Raw genomic sequence first — 19,359 nt, forward strand, 5'->3', positions numbered from 1 at the left:
GACTGAATAAGAAGCATCATCTGTGTGATGGTCACAGAGAGTCGTTAAACAGCCATCCCAGCCTCCAGAACCACGTCCAGGGAGGTGGGCAGTGGGCTGGAGCCTCCTCTTTCCCTCTTAGCTCTCCTTCTGCAAGTGATACTTTGAGACCAAGTGATCCTGGGAAGACCATACATTACACGGAACATGGACATCTTTAGGTTCTCAATGACGTTCATGGACTCCTCCCTTTGAATATTTTCTCCTACTTCTCACCAGTGGGGTAGCCTCTGATATGTTCTGTTTTAAAGGGAAGCTCTCTGATCCGTGGAAAACTCAAAGTTGTGAATTGGCGCTCCTCGATCATCCTGAGTGGACTGGATGCTGCAGAATCTCCTGGACCCAGAAAAATCCATCGATGTAAAGCAAATCAGAGAGCCAAGAGCAAATCAAGATGCCACGTCTGATGAGCATCATGGGCTTGGGAGCTCTAGGAAGTCCAAGTCAAAGATGAACTCCTAGCAACAGCTGCATTTTCCAAGAGGAACCCCCTCCCCTGAAATGAGAGAACAGTTGGAAGCTCAGTCAGTCAATATGGGCCTGGTACTGACCTGAGAAGGAATGGAGAGAATATATTCACCATGACTTTCTTAGCCACATCCAGCCTCCATGAACTTATTTCACTCAGTGTTTACTCAGGTCCTTTGCAACCAGAGGTTAATGCTCTGAGTTAGGGATTCTGAAAGCAAAATATCACAAGTTTCTGCCATCTCATTCTCATCGTCCCTATGCTCCTCAGAGCTCCATCCCCAGAAGTCAGGCATCAGCAACCCACATTGCCAGTAAAGTGGTTAATACTTAAACCAGGTCAAAGGATGGATATCGTCCCTGATTTTAAAGACCTGCAGGATTCCGTCTTACATCCTGCCTGCATGCCCCCAGGTCCCTACATCCCCAACCAAACCATGCAGCTCTTAATGAGAAACCTCTGGGCAGGGGAACTCTATTTATGTTTTAACTCTCAATTTTCATGAAGGAAAGAGACTTTCCCCATTGTCCCTAGTGAAGTCACACAAACCCTCTTGCCTTTTTTCTAAATTCCATCTTTTCAGCATCTTCATCATCTCTGGGACCATTCCCAAGAAGGCCTCTGGCTTCTCTAAATCTCTCCTAAAAGCCTTCCTTTTGTACCAAATGAAAGCAAGCTGACACATTCCTTGGACCCAGAAGTCTCTAGCTTTGCGTGGCCTGCAATTTTTCAAGAATGAAATTTAAAAAATTAAAGAAAAACATGTCTTTGAGGAATGAGTCAGTGGCATTAAAGTAACTCCCTGTGCAGGGGATTGTCTCCACAGGCTTGATACCTCGGCCCTGCTCTAGACATTCCCCATATTGGGGAAACGTCTGAAATGTTAATGCCTTGGGACCCTGCCACAGTTTACAAAAAGCACCTTCGCCTTCAAAAGCTTCTGTGTTAAGCAGAGGTGATTAAAACCAGGTCCTTGCCAAGGGCGTTCTTTCACAGTTCTGAACAAGTAAGGAAAAGCAGAGATGATTATCTGGCCAGCTCGGCAGAGATTTGCTCCTTTCTGTAAAAATACACATGCTGACAAAACAACAGCCATAGATTTACAATTTGTCTGTTTTGATCACCTTTCATCACAGGAAAACCTGGCTTGTATACTCCATTAGAGGGGCTGCTGTGGGGATTGTCACGGGAGACAAGGCCCAGCCTGGGACCCGGACCAGAGATCAAGCTCGGTTATCACCTGGAACATCACCCTTGAGATTCATCTGGAATGTTCTAGCACCCCTGGGGCAGAAAGACCCTCTATTCTCTGTGTTCCTGAAACCCCGTGATTGACTCTTTGGCAACTTTTTGTGGGGTGTGTGGTGATGTGTGCATCTGTCCACCTCATCCAATAGCTCATGAGTTCCTTGTATTTCAGTGGGAGTCCATTAAGCCTTTCCTGAATTGTTAAGGGCTTCTCCCTGGAACACCAGGAGAGCCTCTCTTTCTTTTAAAGAGACATAAAATGGGAAGAATCGGTACCTTCATTTTCATCCAGACAAAGCAGTGCTCATCCAGGCTACTGACAAGACAGTCTAAGGCAGACCTCAAAGATGTTGCAGGTTCATTTCCAGAAAACAACAATACAGCAAATATCACAATAAAAAAAAATCACAAGAATTTTTTTGTCCCTCAGTAACATAAAGTTAAGTTTATACTGTACTGTAGTCTATTAAGTGTGCAATAGGATTATGTCTTTTAAAAAGTGTATGTACCTCAGTTAAAATATACTTTATTGTTAAAATAAACAATCATCTGAGCCCTTAGCAAGTCGTAATCTTCTTGCAATAGTAACATCAACGATCACTGGTCACAGATCACCAAAACAAGTATGATAATAATGAAAAAGTTTGAAATATTGCGAGAATTACCAAAATGTGACAGAGACACGAAGTTAGCAAATGCTGTTGGAAAAAAATCGTGTCAATAGACTTGTTTGACGCAACGTTGTCACAAAACTTCAACCTGTAAAAATCCTTAATATGTGTGAAGCACAGTAAAGCAAAGCACAGTAAAACAAGGTCTGCCTTTAATTGTAAGACAGATCCAAAGGCACTTCTCTTCATAGGCAGAGTTCAACTAAAAAAGTCGCAGTTCATGGATACGGAAGATGCACGAACGCCAGAGAAGTGAGAGGATGCTCTCGCCCAGCACATTTGGCCATTCGGTAGCACCCACCCTCTTTCTCAGAGAGGCCTTAGGAAAGGATGCTCTCCACCATATTAGAAATCCAAACCACGTAATTTAAAACAATGAGGTGTTATTTGCAATCTATAAAATTAACAAAGTTTTTAAAAGTAATAACAATTTTCATAAGGCCAAATTCTAATGGATACTCTCTTGTACTACTTTGTGTGTGTGTGATGGGAGGGGGTGAGGTGTATTGATATACATTTTCCAAAAATCAGAATATATTCAAGGATCTTAGTCAGAGGTATAAACAAAGATTTGTGTTTTACCATGTCCACTGAAGCTTTGTTTTAAAACAAGAAATTGAAAACAAACAGCTGTGCAATAAATGTGGTGATGTATTAGTATAAGCTAAGCTATGCAGAATTAACAAGGAAATGTTGAAATTTCAATGGTTGGACACAACATAGGTTTATTTCTTACTCGAAGTCTGATGTATGTTGAGCATCTCCAGGCAGCTTTCCCCCAAGAAGAGACCCTTGGATCCGGGCGGCTTCCATCTGCCATCTGCCATCTGCCATCTGCCATCCACTGTCACTGAGGAGGGGAAAGAAAAGCCTGGAGAGCGTACTTTTAATGGCTGCATGGTGCTCCCTCATCCGAACAGGCACTGTTTCACTAAGCCATTTGTGGCAGAGTCATGTCATGGGTTCTCCACAACATTTCCTCTCCCTGAGCATTTGGGCAATGTGTGTTGCCAGATCTCCTCTGCAGTTTGATTGGACCAACAGGTTGAACTCTGGACAATGGGATGTGGGCAGAAGTGAGGATGGTACTTTGTGCCTGGGACAGCTCTCCAGGCTTATCTATCTTTGGCCAGTTGTACCGTGAATTTCACGGGTTTTTTTGTTTGTTCGTTTGTTTGTTTTTTGCGGTACACGGGCCTCTCACCATTGTGGCCTCTCCCGTTGCGGAGCCCAGGCTCCGGACGCGCAGGCTCAGCGGCCATGGCTCACGGGCCCAACCGCTCCACGGCATGTGGGATCTTCCCGGACCGGGGCACGAACCTGTGTCCCCTGCATTGGCAGCCAGACTCTCAAACACTGCGCCACCAGGGAAGCCCGAATTTCACGTTTTTAAAATGAGTTTCCTCTTGCTCACCAAACTCTCAGAGTCATTGTTTGCTCCCTTGTTTCACACCCACAGGATCCCTCGGCATAGGCTCTCACGTTTATTTCCAAAATACGTCCAGCATCTGACCACTTGTCATCACCTTGACCCTGGTCCAGACACCACCATCTCTGCCTGGATCTCTGCAGTAGCCTCCCCTGCCCTTGGCCCCCTACACTCTAACTCCACACAAAGACCAGAGTGAACTCGTTAAAACGAAAAGCTGGTTATGTCACTCCTCATTCAAAAGCCTTCAATGGCTCCTCATTAGACGCAGAATGAAAGTCAAAGCCATTACAGTTTCTTTCTTTTATTGAAGTATGGTATTGTACAATATTATATAAGTTACAGGTGTACAACATACTGATCCACAATTTTTAAAGGTTATATTCTATTTATAGTTATTATAAAATATTGGCTATATTCCCTGTGCTGTACAATATATCCTCCTAGCTCATTACAGTTTCTGATAAGGTCTTCGTGGCTAGCCTTCCCCTGCCTCTCCACCCCGAGCCCCTGTCCCATTATCTCTCTTCCTCACTTCCTACCGCTCTGCTTCTTGCCCACTTTGCACCTCTCACAATGGTCTCCTCCTGACATCCCAGGAGTGCTCCCAGCGCGGGGAGGTGATGCTTGCTGCATGCCCTGCCAGGGACACTTTCTGCCCAGCCCTCCATAGGACTTCCTCCTCACTTCCTTCAGTACTTTGTTTAAATGCCACCTTCACCATGAGGACTTCTCTGAGCCAACTGCTTAAAATTGCAGATCTTCCTCCATGTCTCCTTTCCCTGACTTAATTTTCTGCATAACACATATCACCACTTGGCATATTTTACATTTCCCTCATTTTTTCTTTATACTATGTCTCCCCAAACGAGAATGAAGGTTTCATGAGGAAAGGAGTTGGGTCTGTGTTGTTCACTGCTGTATTTCCAAACAAAAAGAGATAGAAGGAAGGGGTAGGGAGAAGAAATAAGTACATTTTCCACACGGTGTGCTTAATCACTGAATGAGGACACATAACATGGTTCAAAGGATAATGCTCTGGTCATGGACAAAGCACAGTATGAGACAGCTCAGAGGAGACGAATCAGGCAGAGGGAAAATGGCATTTTTCTTGATGTGAAACTTGCCTTGTTTACATCCCTCCATATGAGCATCCCACTCACAGCTCTGTGATCAGCCAGATAGCACCAAAAGGCCAGTGAGTTACTGGGTGTGGAGAAAAGCACTTGGGCTGGGGGCCAGGAGACCCTGGGTCAGTCATAGTCATGCTTTGGGTCTGAGATTTTCCTACTGTGAAATTAGAGGGCTGATACTGTAAAACATTAAGAGTCTAAAATTCTTCAGGAACTGAATTTTATATGTATAAGTGAGATATTTCTATTTGGAAAATGGACTTCACAGAGATTAAGCAGATTCACTGCATTAAAGCACATTTTGATATTAGCATACATCTTATGTATTAGCATACAACAGAAAGAAGATCACCATGTCAGACCAGCAGAACAGAACTTAAGAACCCTTTGTTGAGTCTGGGATACTTTTCTATATGATTTCTTAGTTAATCTTGGATTGCTGACAACAAATTCTCGAGGGGAACATCGGGGCACAGAAAGGGTAAGCAAGTGTTCAGAGTTAGAAGGGGTACACACCCAGTTAATATCCAACTCTCTGCATCCTGACCTAACTTGAGTGAATATTGGACTTGAGAGGCATAGCATTTTTGGGAGGTCATGCTGCTTCAGAAAAAAACTTTAAAATGCCACAAGTTTTTACTTTTCTTCACCAACTGTGGCCTAAATACAAGGGTCTTTTAGAAGACAACAAGAATGACAGACAAGTGCCAGGTGGAAACAATTAACCCAATGTCCTATCAGCCCAGGTGGCTCCAGGCCCAGACACTCCATCTCCATCCACCAAACTATTATGATGGATAAAGAAGGCCAGTCCCCAAAAGACAGACATTTGAGATTCTTTGAGATTCTAGGTCATGCCCTCATGTCACCTTTTAAAAAGAACCAGCTTGAGGCCAGAGGGCCTTCTGTGAAATTATGTTCCCTGTCCAAAGTGGACTCTCCAGGCTCCTGTTGAGCTGTGACCAGTGGATTCATTTAATATGACAAAAGCAGATGATGGTGGTGTGAGGTTTTAGTGCTGCCATTGCCTTAAATGATAGGAATTGTCATCATGCCCAGAGAAGACAGCTATATTGAGATATCCCTAGAGTCAACATGGGCCACCTCCTCTGCTTCCGGCCTCCACAACTTAGCTTTCCAATGTCCGTTCAGAGAGGCATAAGAATGTGGGCCTGCTCCAAGGAACTGATTGAGAAGCCACAGCTTCTGTGTTTCTAGATGAAAACTGCCCCAGGATCTCAAAATACTCAGAGGAGCAACAGAGCTCTGTGCTTGTTAGCTGTGGAACCCTTAAGATAAGAAGCCACTTTGAGTGCAATGGAGATGCATAATAGAATATCCAAGTTAGAGAGGCCAGGGCACCTGGAAGAGAAATAAAATTTTACCTGACTAGATCAACAAATTAAGGAAAGAAAAAAAATCACGACTAAGTACAAAGGTTGTAAACAAAATGGAAGAAATGAATAGCTCAGTATCTATATTTGAAATCAATGTGAATGGGCTGAATCCATATGTAAAGACATTCAGATAGTATAAAATTAAAATTGAGGGCTTCCCTGGTGGTGCAGAGGTTGAGAGTCCGCCTGCCGATGCAGGGGATACGGGTTCGTGCCCCAGTCCGGGAAGATCCCACACGCCGCGGAGCGGCTAGGCCCGTGAGCCATGGCCGCTGAGCCTGTGCATCCGGAGCCTGTGCTCCACAACGGAAGAGGCCACAACAGTGAGAGGCCCGCATACCACAAAAAAAAAAAAAAAAAAAAGCCATAAACCATCTAGAAAAAACCTAAGCATTAAAAACAAAATAATTGAGGACTTCCAGTTCTACAATGACGGAGTAAATATACTTATTCCTATCCCTCCTGCTGAGTACAGCTAAAAAGCTGGACATTATAAAACAAATCAAGAAGGCTGAAAAGCAGAGAGAAAAAGGCAGCCTGACTAGGGACTTCAGAACCCAAACCATGATATGGAGGTGAGTTCCTTGGGTTTTCTTTTGGATACACATATTCTAGACTGGGTGCTGGAGAAGACAGCGAGCTGGAAATGCCAATAGGTACAGAAACAAGGGCCCACCAAGAAAAGCATTTTTTTTATAGCCGAAGGGCCAGAATGGGAGTAGCATCACAAGACAGAAAAGGTTTTGACAATAACCATTTTACTCCAGCCAGACATCACAGAAAAAACTGCAGCCCCACCTTCCTCCCCACCAGCACAGGCAAACACTTCCACTCTCATTGGGGGGTAATAAGGCTCCCCCCAAACCCCGCCAGCCCTCCTCAAGATGCTGACAAAGTAAATTAAGTAGGGAGTCTGGAATTCCATCCTTGATAAAAAATAATGAGCTCCTTCCCACTCCCCAGAGTCAGTGGACACCACGTCAGAGCCTGGACTTTAATGCCCACCCAGCAGTAATGGGGCAGCCTTCCCACTCACGGCTGGGACAGTGTCAGAGGATGCCTGCAAAAACACAAGTTCTAATGAATATCCAGAGTCTCGTAATATAATAGCTGAAGTGTCTAGGATTCAATTACATATACAGTTAAATATATATATACCTGCGTGTGTGCGTGTGTGTGTGTGTGTGTGTGTGTGTGTGTGTATATATACATGCTTAAAAATATACGAGAAAGTTGGTTCTATAATATTAACGGTGATTATCTTAAATAGTGGGAATTCAGGTGATGCTCACTTCTTCATAGAAAACAGAACAAGATCACTTTCTCGTTGTTCCTGTGTCCTCTCGGCCAGGAAGAAGTGATGCCTGCAGTTGTCCCACAGGCACTTGGGAGGGCAGGGGGACGCTCTAGGGACAGGTGAACACACTTCTCTGTCAAGGCCACTTGAACAACATTGAACTTGATACTGAGAATTGTCCCTGAGAAATGACGTGTTTTATTTTCCCACATTGGGGGCCATGCCAGCGGCATTCATGCTGCACTTGCTAAATACCTCGAAGGCAGGCTGGGGCTGCAGCCAAGTCAGGCAAATGGTTGGCTGGGTGCCAGTCTCCCCAGGGGTATTCTTGGAACCTCTGGCTGAATCCTCAGAACCTGGTATCCCCTGTGGCCCAGACCAGGCAGGCAAGACTCCCCTCCCAACCACTGTAGCAGAACAGGCCAGGGGTTATGCAGAGGCAGAGAGAAAGAAGCCAGGGATGAGGTGGCTGAGATCGGTCCTTTTTAACATTGAAAGAAAATCCAATTATTTTCTGCAGGCCCTGAAGAAATGGGAAAAAACCCAGAGGACTTTACTGACACAATTAATACTTTACTTAAAAAGTCGATAGTCAAGCCAATGTTTCTACATCAAACCAAGCTCGATGAAATGCAAATAGCCTACAAAGAATCTTCTGATTCTTTTGAGAGACCATAGTCAATCTAGTAAGCAGACTGTCTGCACAGCAGAAATGGTACTACCCTGGAAGGGAAATGGGGACTTGGAATGTGCTGGCAGAGGACTGGGGGTCAGTTTCCTGGAGCCATAAACCACCAGGGTAATCAGAATCAGCCAGCCCCTCAGTAATTAGGAACTGGACCATCACATAGGGCAAAAATAAGACAGCACTTTTAAGAGAATATCCACCTAAAAGCCTGCATCCTGTGTTAGTATGGTGGCGATTTTTCTTCAAGGGGTGTGTATGAGTGTGTGTGTGCATGCACTATTTGTTTATACATATAACTTTTGTGACTCATTTTTTTCACTTAATAGATTTTGATCATCCTGCCTTCTGCATAGACATAGATTAACTCATCCTGCCTCAACTGCCAAGTGAATTAGGAGTTCATTGCAAGGCTGACTCATTGGGATGGAGTTTCCTGGTTTATGGTGTAGGCCAGAGTCAGCCAAGGCTCCCTGTGCCCCTGTCCACTGGGGCTCAGAGCCTGCAGGCACTTCCTCCTCCTCCACACACAGGCTGAGCAAAAGGAAGCTCGGCAGGCCATTAGCAGGGTCCCCAAAGTCTTTCCCTCTGACGCTGCTTTCTGCATGATCCCCAGCACTCCCAGCTCTGACACTCTAAGTTGAGTGAATTACAGGCTCTCTGCAGAAGCCCATCCCTTCCCCCTCAGATATGAATCCTAAATATCTGGATATCACTGGCTCCAACGCCATCAGCCTCCTATCCTCCAAACCTTCCTTGATGTCTCAGGACCATTTATGTTATCATTTTTCAGTCTTCCAACTGCTTTGCAGACATTTTTCAATTTCTCCATTTCCAAGATAAACACAGGGACCCAACTTACTAATGTGAAACTGGAAAATGTGCATTCTCAAAGCACCATGGGAAGACAGAAGAGCTTGTTCAAGGGCTCAGACTCATGGAAGAGCATGATGTAGCCAGAGAATCTTAAGAATGTGGGTAGTGGAAAGAGCAAAGGACAGTGGGAAGGTTCATTCAATAAGCATTTATAGAGCTCCAGGTTTCTGCAAAGTGGCAGGGGACAAAGTGAAAGGGACAGCCAGGGGCCAGAAGGTATAGGACTTTGCGAGATCCACGTGACATTTCTTCTGTGGTGTTAGGGTCTTCTGGAGTTACCGTTGTCACATGATGGTCAATGTCCCTAACCAGACCCTGTAGCACCACTGGCAGCAGGTGTCATGCTGGTCCAGCTTCACAGAGCAGGAGGGGCAGCCACAGAGGCGAAGCCCTTGGCCAGAAGAAAGCTCAAATAGTGCAAAGTGCCACTAAAACCCATTTTTTTTAATTTTTGAATTTAAAAAAATTTTTCTTCCAGTTTTATTGAGGTATGATTGACATACAGCACAGGATGGGTTTAAGGTGTACAGCAGAATGATTTGACTTACATACATCATGAAATGATCACAATACATTTAGTGAACATCTATCACCTCCTATAGATGCAAAAGAAAAGAAAAAGAAAAATATATATTTTCCTTGTGATGAGAACTCATGATTTGCTCTCTTAACGGCTCTCATATATAACATACAGCAGTATTAATTATATTAATCATGTTGTATATTATATCCCTAGTATTTATTTATCTTATAACTAGAAGTTTATACCATTTGACCACCTTTGTCGTTATACAAAGATATTACATTATTATTGATTGTAATCCCCACATTGTACATTTCATCCCTGGGACTCATCAGTAAAACTCAATTTTTAAATAAAGTTATGGGATCAGAAATCCAAACAGTGAGCACTTAAGAGCAAGGATATATAAAACAAGAAAGTGCTGCACTCGGCACTTTTTTGGATGGGTGAGAGTTATGGCCATTGTGATTTAGTGCCTGGGAAAGGTTATAAAGAGCCGGGGGATGGGGATTTTCCCATATGCTCTTTCAAACACACACACACACACATTTTAACACTCTTGATTTTTCAGATGTTCCAAAATTTTAAACAAATGAGTTACTTGGATGGAGATGTGGAGTGTGCCAGTTTTCACCAGCAACCAAAAGAACCAAAAGTATGAACATGTGAGGCAGCTTCAGGACACAAACCAGGAGTCTGACCCTTGGTGGAAAGAGTGGGTACCCCTCAGAGCCAGGCGCTGGGAGGACAGGCCTGTGAAGAAGGGTTCCCACATAGGAGCCTTGCTTCACTAATTGGACAGAACACCTGGATATGGGATTGTGAATATCCACCCTTCCTGGTGTTCCCAGACAGATCCTCCCATGTACGAGTCCAGTGCCCAGCTGTGGGGAAAAGAAGCTCTGGAAAGCCAGGAGAGCATACTTGTTTCCCATTTAGGCTGTTTTTTGGGACATGAGGGGTGGGAGTCAGACCTGGAGGGACATGTCCTACTCTACAGTCAGTTTTAGAAGGAGCCTTCTCCAAAGGAGGGTGAGGATGGCCAGGGTTAGAGACCAAGGTCCCTGGAAGGGAAGACAAAAGGTAAATCTGGAGGCAGGTCTTGGTGGTTGCTGTGATAAGTCCCCTTGCTTCATCTTCAGACCATTCCTATTGCCACTCGCCTTCCCCAGTTGACCACTTGACAAGCTTCCATGTGACTCTGGCTTGGCCTGAGACCTACTGATTCACAGAGATCCCCAACTGGAGAAAATGCACAGGAGTAGGAGACCTAGTCAGAGGGAAGACTAGGTCAGGGATTCGCTTTTGTTTAGTCTAAACTACAGACAAGGAAATCAGAGCTTTCTCTTATTCAGGGTCCCCCATCCACAGGCTCTTCTTTTCCAGTAAAAAAAAAGCTGAGCTGGGAGATATTTCAGGATTCTACAGTCATGTCTTTCACCAATACACAACTCATTCTTGTCTTGGAAATGATCAAAGGAAACCTGCTTATAAACAACACTGCCATATGACCAGAACCAGGAGAAAGATTGGGGAAGAGGTGTTCTCATGCCCAGGGGCTGCTTCGCCATGCTGGGAGGGCATTTGCAGAAGAATGAACAATAGAAATATGTATTTGTCATTCATTCATCTATTTATTCTTCAATCAATAGCTATTTTCTGAGCATGTTGGGCACTGAGGGCAAGGGGGAAAGACAACAGTTAATTCACTTAACAAATATGTATTGAGTACCTATTGCACATAATAACTGCGTAAATATTGTGTGTCATCACTTGGACTCCAATCACACAAGGGGACTGTCTATGTTCCAGGGAGTAAAAGTGCACCTGTATTAGGTTATGTCTATACCCCAACTTTGGTGGACCTCATACAGGTTTAGCCAACAATCATTCCTCTAAGGTTGATAAGGTTATGATGCTATGGAATAAAAAAGCAACTGCTATGTTGTAATGGCTAGAACAGATTTGACAAGACAGGAACTTCCTGCTACAGGGAGCAAATGATGTGTTACCTGCAGCAAATGGAGAAAATGCTGTAATCTGTTCAATTACCGAAGCACAGCTCCACTTATGATGTAATTTGGAATTCTAGGTCTACTGAGTTTTATGCTCTTTATGGATTTATGCCTGCCAAAGAGATGATTTTCAACTTGAAATGTGATCAGTGTTTGACTTTGGAACTGGCATTCTAATGTAGCTTACTTAGTCTTCATGGTCATATATTAATGCTAGCTAGATTTAGAAATATGAGGGACAAATGCAATCATGTGATATTTTTAAATGCAACTCTATTTCTAAACCAGTAACCTCTGATCCTACATATTTTGCTTGGTGCCCAGGTGGGGAGCACATTTTTACTGCCATGCATGTTCCCAGCTTGTGCGTTAATAATGGGTACAAGTTTGGTATTATGCCAGCCCTGTCCTGGCAACCATTTATGGATGGACTATTTCCAGCAAAAACAATAGCTTACCAAGCAGTTTTAAGGGAAGTACCCAATTAGGAACATAAATTCACAATGGTTGATAGATCCTCAGTTTTAAGAAAAAAACTAATCATCAGTTCCAAGCTGCCTGAGAAGAAACCACTCCAGAATAAGAAATCACAACCAGGAAATGATAAGCCATTATCAAAAGCAGTCCTTGAAAATCAAAGGAAATATGAGACTAAGAAGGCTGCAAAGCAGGAAATGACAAGAACCAAGATATGGCACCTACCCCTGCCCCACAGAGCATACCAAGGAACACTGTATCTCGGTTAACATCTGGAGACTGTGAGACAGATGAAAAACTCAAAATCCTAAAGAGGCCCCGAAAGCAATTGAACCTTGAAAGAGCAAGCAGCAACTGAAACATGGCTAGAAAAACAATGACTTGGAGAAAATTTAAAAAGATACCACCCTTCTCCAGGTAGATTTGGAATTGGTTATGTTAAAGATTCAGAGAAGGCAAGTTTTAGCATAAATCAGTGGAAACACATCCTGTGTATTAAACTCTGTAGAGCGCTCTGCAGGTCACCTGGCCACCATATACCCATACTTACTGCTCATCTATAATGCACCCATTTATCTAAGATTTGGCATATATATGAAATTAGTTAATAATGTCCACTAAATTGACTTTTCCTACCTCTCAATACATGGTATAGAAAAGAGACATGTCATATTTTAGATTCCACATATAAGTGATATTATATGGTATTTGTCTTTCTCTTTCTGCCTTATTTCACTTAGTATGATAATCTCTAGGTCCATACATGTTGCTGCAAATGGCACTATTTCATTCTTTTTTATGGCTGAGTAATATTCCATTATATTTATATATATGGCATATGTATACACACACACACATTCATCTGTCACACACACACACACACACATTCATCTGTCAATGGACATTTAGGTTTTCTTCATGTCTTGACTATTGTAAATGGTGCTGCTATGAACACTGGGGTGCAAGTACCTTTTCAAATTACAGTTTTGTCTGGATATATGCCCAGGAGTGGGACTGCTGTGCTCATATGGCAACTGTACTTTCAATTTTTTGAGGAACCTCCATATGGTTTTCCATAGTAGCTGCACCATTTTACATTCCCACCAACAGAGTTGTAAGGTTCCCTTTTCTCCATACCCTCTCTAGCATTTGTTATCTGTAGACTTTTAAATCATGGCCATTCTGACCTAGCACAGGGAAATATATTCAATATCCTGTGATAAACCACAATGAAAAAGAATGTATACATAAGTATAACTGAATCACTTTGCTGTACAACAGAAATTAACACATTATAAATCAACTATACTTGAATAAAATAAATTTTAAAAAAGAATAATAGGGCTTCCCTGGTGGCACAGTGGTTGAGAGTCTGTCTGCCGATGCAGGGGACACGGGTTCGTGCCCCGGTCCGGGAAGATCCCACATGCCGCAGAGCACCTGGGCCCGTGAGCCATGGCCGCTGAGCCTCCGCGTCCGGAGCCTGTGCTCCGCAGCGGGAGAGGCCACAACAGTGAGAGGCCCGCGTACCGCAAAAAAAAAAAAAAAAAAAAAAAAAAAGAATTATAAAATATTTTTAAAAATTAAATAAGCCGACTTCCGGGTAAGATGGCGGAAGAGTAAGACGCGGAGATCACCTTCCTCCCCACGGATACACCAGAAATACAGCTACACGTGGAACAACTCCTACAGAACACCTACTGAACCCTGGCAGAAGACCCCAGACCTCCCAAAAGGCAAGAAACTCCCCACATACCTGGGTAGGGCAAAGCGGAGAGATTCCCGCACAGAGGAGCGGTGCCGAGCGGCACTCACCAGCCCGAGAGGATTGTCTGCTCCCCCGCCGGGGCAGGCGGCGCTGGAGCTGAGGCTCGGGCTTCAGTCAGAGCGCAGGGAGAGGACTGGGGTTGGCGGCGAGAACTCAGCCTGAAGGGGGCTAATGTGCCACAGCTAGCCGGGAGGGAATCCGGGAAAACTCTGGAGCTGCCGAAGAGGCAGGAGACTTTTTCTTCCCTCTTGGTTTCCTGGTGCGCGAGGAGAGGGGATTAAGAGCGCCACGTAAAGGAGCTCCAGAGACGGGCGCGAGTCGCGGCTGAAAGCGCAGAGCCCAGAGACGGGCGTGGGACGCTGGGGCTGCTGCTGCCGCCGCCAAGAAGCCTGTGTGCGAGCGCAGGTCACTGTCCACACCGCCCTTCCGGGAGCCTGTGCAGCCCGCCACTGCCGGGGCCCCGGGATCCAGGGGCGGCTTCCCTGGGAGAACGCACGACGCGCCTCGGGCTGCTGCAACGTCACGCCGACCTCTGCCGCTGCAGGCTCGCCCCGCACTCCGTGCCCCTCCCTCCCGCCCGGCCTGAGTGAGCCAGAGCCCCCGAAGAGGCTGCTCCTTTAACCCTGTCCTGTCTGAGCGAATAACAGACGCCCTCCGGTGACCTACACACAGAGGTGGGGCCAAATCCAAAGCTGAGACCGAGGAGCTGTGAGAACAAAGAAGAGAAAGGGAAACCTCTCCCAGCATCCTCAGAAGCAGCGGATTAAAGCTCCACAATCAACTTGATGTACCCTGCATCTGTGGAATACAGGAATAGACAACAAATCATCCCAAATTGAGGAGCCAGGAGTCAGTGCTGTGCCTCTGAGGTGGGAGAGCCAACTTCAGGACACTGGTCCACAAGAGACCTCCCAGCTCCACACAATATCAAACGGCGAAAATCTTCCAGAGATCTCCATCTCAACAGCAGCACCCAGCTTCACTCAACGACCAGCAAGCTATAGTGCTGGACACCCTATGCCAAACAACTAGCAAGACAGGAACACAACGCCACCCATTAGCAGAGAGGTGGCCTAAAATCATAAAAAAGTCCGCAGACACCCCAAAACACACCACCAGACGTGGACCTGCCCACCAGAAAGACAAGATCCAGCCTCATCCACCAGAACACAGGCAGTAGTCCCCTCCACCAAGAAGCCTACACAACCCACTAAACCAACCTTAGCCACTGGGGACAGACACCAAAAACAACGGGAACTACGAACCTGCAGCCTGCAAAAAGGAGACCCCAAACACAGTAACATAAGCAAAATGAGAAGACAGAAAAACACACAGCAGGTGAAGGAGCAAGATAAACACCCACCAGACCTAACAAATGAAGAGGAAATAGGCAGTCTACCTGAAAATGAATTCAGAATAATGATAGTAAAGATGATCCAAAATCTTGGAAATAGAATAGACAAAATGCAAGAAACAGTTAACAAGGACCTAGAAGAACTAAAGATGAATCAAGCATCGATTAAAAACACAATACATGAAATAAAAAATACTCTAGATGGGATCAATAGCAGAATAACTGAGGCAGAAGAACGGATAAGTGAGGTGGAAGATAAAATAGTGGAAATAACTGCTGCACAGCAAAATAAAGAAAAAAGAATGAAAAGAACAGAGGACAGTCTCAGAGACCTCTGGGACAACATTAAACGCACCAACATTCGAATTATAGGGGTTCCAGAAGAAGAAGAGAAAAAGAAAGGGACTGAGAAAATATTTGAAGAGATTATAGTTGAAAACTTCCCTAATATGGGAAAGGAAATAGTTAATCAAGTCCAGGAGGCACAGAGAGTCCCATACAGAATAAATCCAAGGAGAAATACACCAAGACACATATTAATCAAACTGTCAAAAATTAAACACAAAGAAATCATATTAAAAGCAGCAAGGCAAAAACAACAAATAACACACAAGGGAATCCCCATCAGGATAACAGCTGATCTCTCAGCAGAAACTCTACAAGCCAGAAGGGAGTGGCAGGACATACTTAAAGTGATGAAGGAGAAAAACCTGCAACCAAGATTACTCTACCCAGCAAGGATCTCATTCAGATTTGATGGAGAAATTAAAACGTTTACAGACAAGCAAAAGCTGAGAGAGTTCAGCACCACCAAACCAGCTTTACAACAAATGCTAAAGGAACTTCTCTAGGCAAGAAACACAACAGAAGGAAAAGACCTACAATAACGAACCCAAAACAATTAAGAAAATGGGAATAGGAACATACATATCAATAATTACCTTAAATGTAAATGGACTAAATGCTCCCACCAAAAGACACAGACTGGCTGAATGGATACAAAAACAAGACCCATATATATGCTGTCTACAAGAGACCCACTTCAGACCTAGAGACACATACAGACTGAAAGTAAGGGGATGGAAAAAGATATTCCATGCAAATGGAAACCAAAAGAAAGCTGGAGTAGCAATTCTCATATCAGACAAAATAGACTTTAAAATAAAGACTACTAGAAGAGACAAAGAAGGACACTACATAATGATCAAGGGATCGATCCAAGAAGAAGATATAACAATTGTAAATATTTATGCACCAAACATAGGTCACCTCAATACATAAGGGAAATATTAACAGCCATAAAAGGAGAAATCGACAGTAACACACTCATAGTAGGGGACTTTAACACCCCACTTTCACCAATGGACAGGTCATCCAAAATGAAAATAAATAAGGAAACACAAGCTTTAAATGATACATTAAACAAGATGGACTTAGTTGATATTTATAGGACATTTCATCCAAAAACAACAGAATACACATTTTTCTCAAGTGCTCATGGAACATTCTCCAGGATAGATCATATCTTGGGTCACAAATCAAGCCTTGGTAAATTTAAGAAAATTGAAATTGTATCAAGTATCTTTTCCGACCACAATGCTATGAGACTAGATATCAATTACAGGAAAAGAGCTGTAAAACATACAAACACATGGAGGCTAAACAATACACTACTTAATAACGAAGTGATCACTGAAGAAATCAAAGAGGAAATTAAAAAATACCTAGAAACAAATGACAATGGAGACACGACGACCCAAAACCTATGGGATGCAGCAAAAGCAGTTCTAAGAGGGAAGTTTATGGCAATACAATCCCACCTTAAGAAACAGGAAACATCTCGAATAAACAACCTAACCTTGCACCTAAAGCAATTAGAGAAAGAAGAACAAAATCATCCCAAAGTTAGCAGAAGGAAAGAAATCATAAAGATCAGATCAGAAATAAATGAAAAAGAAATGAAGGAAACGATAGCAAAGATCAATAAAACTAAAAGCTGGTTCTTTGAGAAGATAAACAAAATTGATAAACCATTAGCCAGACTCATCAAGAAAAAAAGAGAGAAGACTCAAATCAATAGAATTAGAAATGAAAAAGGAGAAGTAACAACTGACACTGCAGAAATACAAAAGATCATGAGAGATTACTATAAGCAACTCTATGCCAATAAAATGGACAATCTGGAAGAAATGGACAAATTCTTAGAAATGCACAACCTGCCAAGACTGAATCAGGAAGAAATAGAAAATATGAACAGACCAATCACAAGCACTGAAATTGAAACTGTGATCAAAAATCTTCCGACAAACAAAAGCCCAGGACCAGATGGCTTCACAGGCGAATTCTATCAAGCATTTAGAGAAGAGCTAACACCTATCCTTCTCAGACTCTTCCAAAATATAGCAGAGGGAGGAACACTCCCAAACTCATTCTACGAGGCCACCATCACCTTGATACCAAAACCAGACAAGGATGTCACAAAGAAAGAAAACTACAGGCCAATATCACTGATGAACATAGATGCAAAAATCCTCAACAAAATACTAGCAAACAGAATCCAACAGCACATTAAAAGGATCATACACCATGATCAAGTGGGGTTTATTCCAGGAATGCAAGGATTCTTCAATATACGCAAATCAATCAATGTGATACACCATATTAACAAACTGAAGGAGAAAAACCATATGATCATCTCAATAGATGCAGAGAAAGCTTTTGACAAAATTCAACACCCATTTATGATAAAAACCCTGCAGAAAGTAGGCATAGAGGGAACTTTCCTCAACATAATAAAGGCCATATATGACCAACCCACAGCCAGCATCGTCCTCAATGGTGAAAAATTGAAACCATTTCCACTAAGATCAGGAACAAGACAAGGTTGCCCACTCTCACCACTCTTATTCAACATAGTTTTGGAAGTTTTAGCCACAGCAATCAGAGAAGAAAAGGAAATAAAAGGAATCCAAATCAGAAAAGAAGAAGTAAAGCTGTCACTGTTTGCAGATGACATGATACTATACATAGAGAATCCTAAAGATGCTACCAGAAAACTACTAGAGCTAATCAATGAATTTGGTAAAGTTGCAGGATACAAAATTAATACACAGAAATCTCTGGCATTCCTATATACTAATGATGAAAAATCTGAAAGTGAAATCAAGGAAACACTCCCATTTACCATTGCAACAAAAAGAATAAAATATCTAGGAATAAACCTACCTAAGGAGACAAAAGACCTGTATGCAGAAAATTATAAGACACTGATGAAAGAAATTAAAGATGATACAAATAGATGGAGAGATGTACCATGTTCTTGGATTGGAAGAATCAACATTGTGAAAATGACTCTACTACCCAAAGCAATCTACAGATTCAATGCAATCCCTATCAAACTACCAATGGCATTTTTCACAGAACTAGAACAAAAAATTTCACAATTTGTATGGAAACACAAAAGACCCCGAATAGCCAAAGCAATCTTGAGAACGAAAAATGGAGCTGGAGGAATCAGGCTCCCTGACTTCAGACTATACTACAAGGCTACAGTAATCAAGACAGTATGGTACTGGCACAAAAACAGAAAGATAGATCAATGGAACAGGATAGAAAGCCCAGAGATAAACCCACGGACATATGGTCACCTTATCTTTGATAAAGGAGGCAGGAATGTACAGTGGAGAAAGGACAGTCTCTTCAATAAGTGGTGCTGGGAAAACTGGACAGGGACATGTAAAAGTATGAGATTAGATCACTCCCTAACACCATACACAAAAATAAGCTCAAAATGGATTAAAGACCTAAATGTAAGGCCAGACACTATCAAACTCCTAGAGGAAAACATAGGCAGAACACTCTATGACATAAATCACAGCAAGATCCTTTTTGACCCACCTCCTAGAGAAATGGAAATAAAGACAAAAATAAACACATGGGACCTAATGAAACTTAAAAGCTTTTGCACAGCAAAGGAAA

General features: G+C 43.1%; 1 pseudogene; it reads left to right on the forward strand.

Annotated features, from left to right (window-relative positions):
• Positions 1 to 11,570: 11,570 nt before the first annotated feature.
• On the forward strand, positions 11,571 to 12,544 carry LOC132488004 (eukaryotic translation initiation factor 2A-like; annotated as a pseudogene).
• Positions 12,545 to 19,359: the final 6,815 nt, after the last annotated feature.

This window comes from Mesoplodon densirostris, chromosome 1 (assembly GCF_025265405.1).
Source record: "Mesoplodon densirostris isolate mMesDen1 chromosome 1, mMesDen1 primary haplotype, whole genome shotgun sequence".
NCBI classification, from domain to species: domain Eukaryota; kingdom Metazoa; phylum Chordata; class Mammalia; order Artiodactyla; family Ziphiidae; genus Mesoplodon; species Mesoplodon densirostris.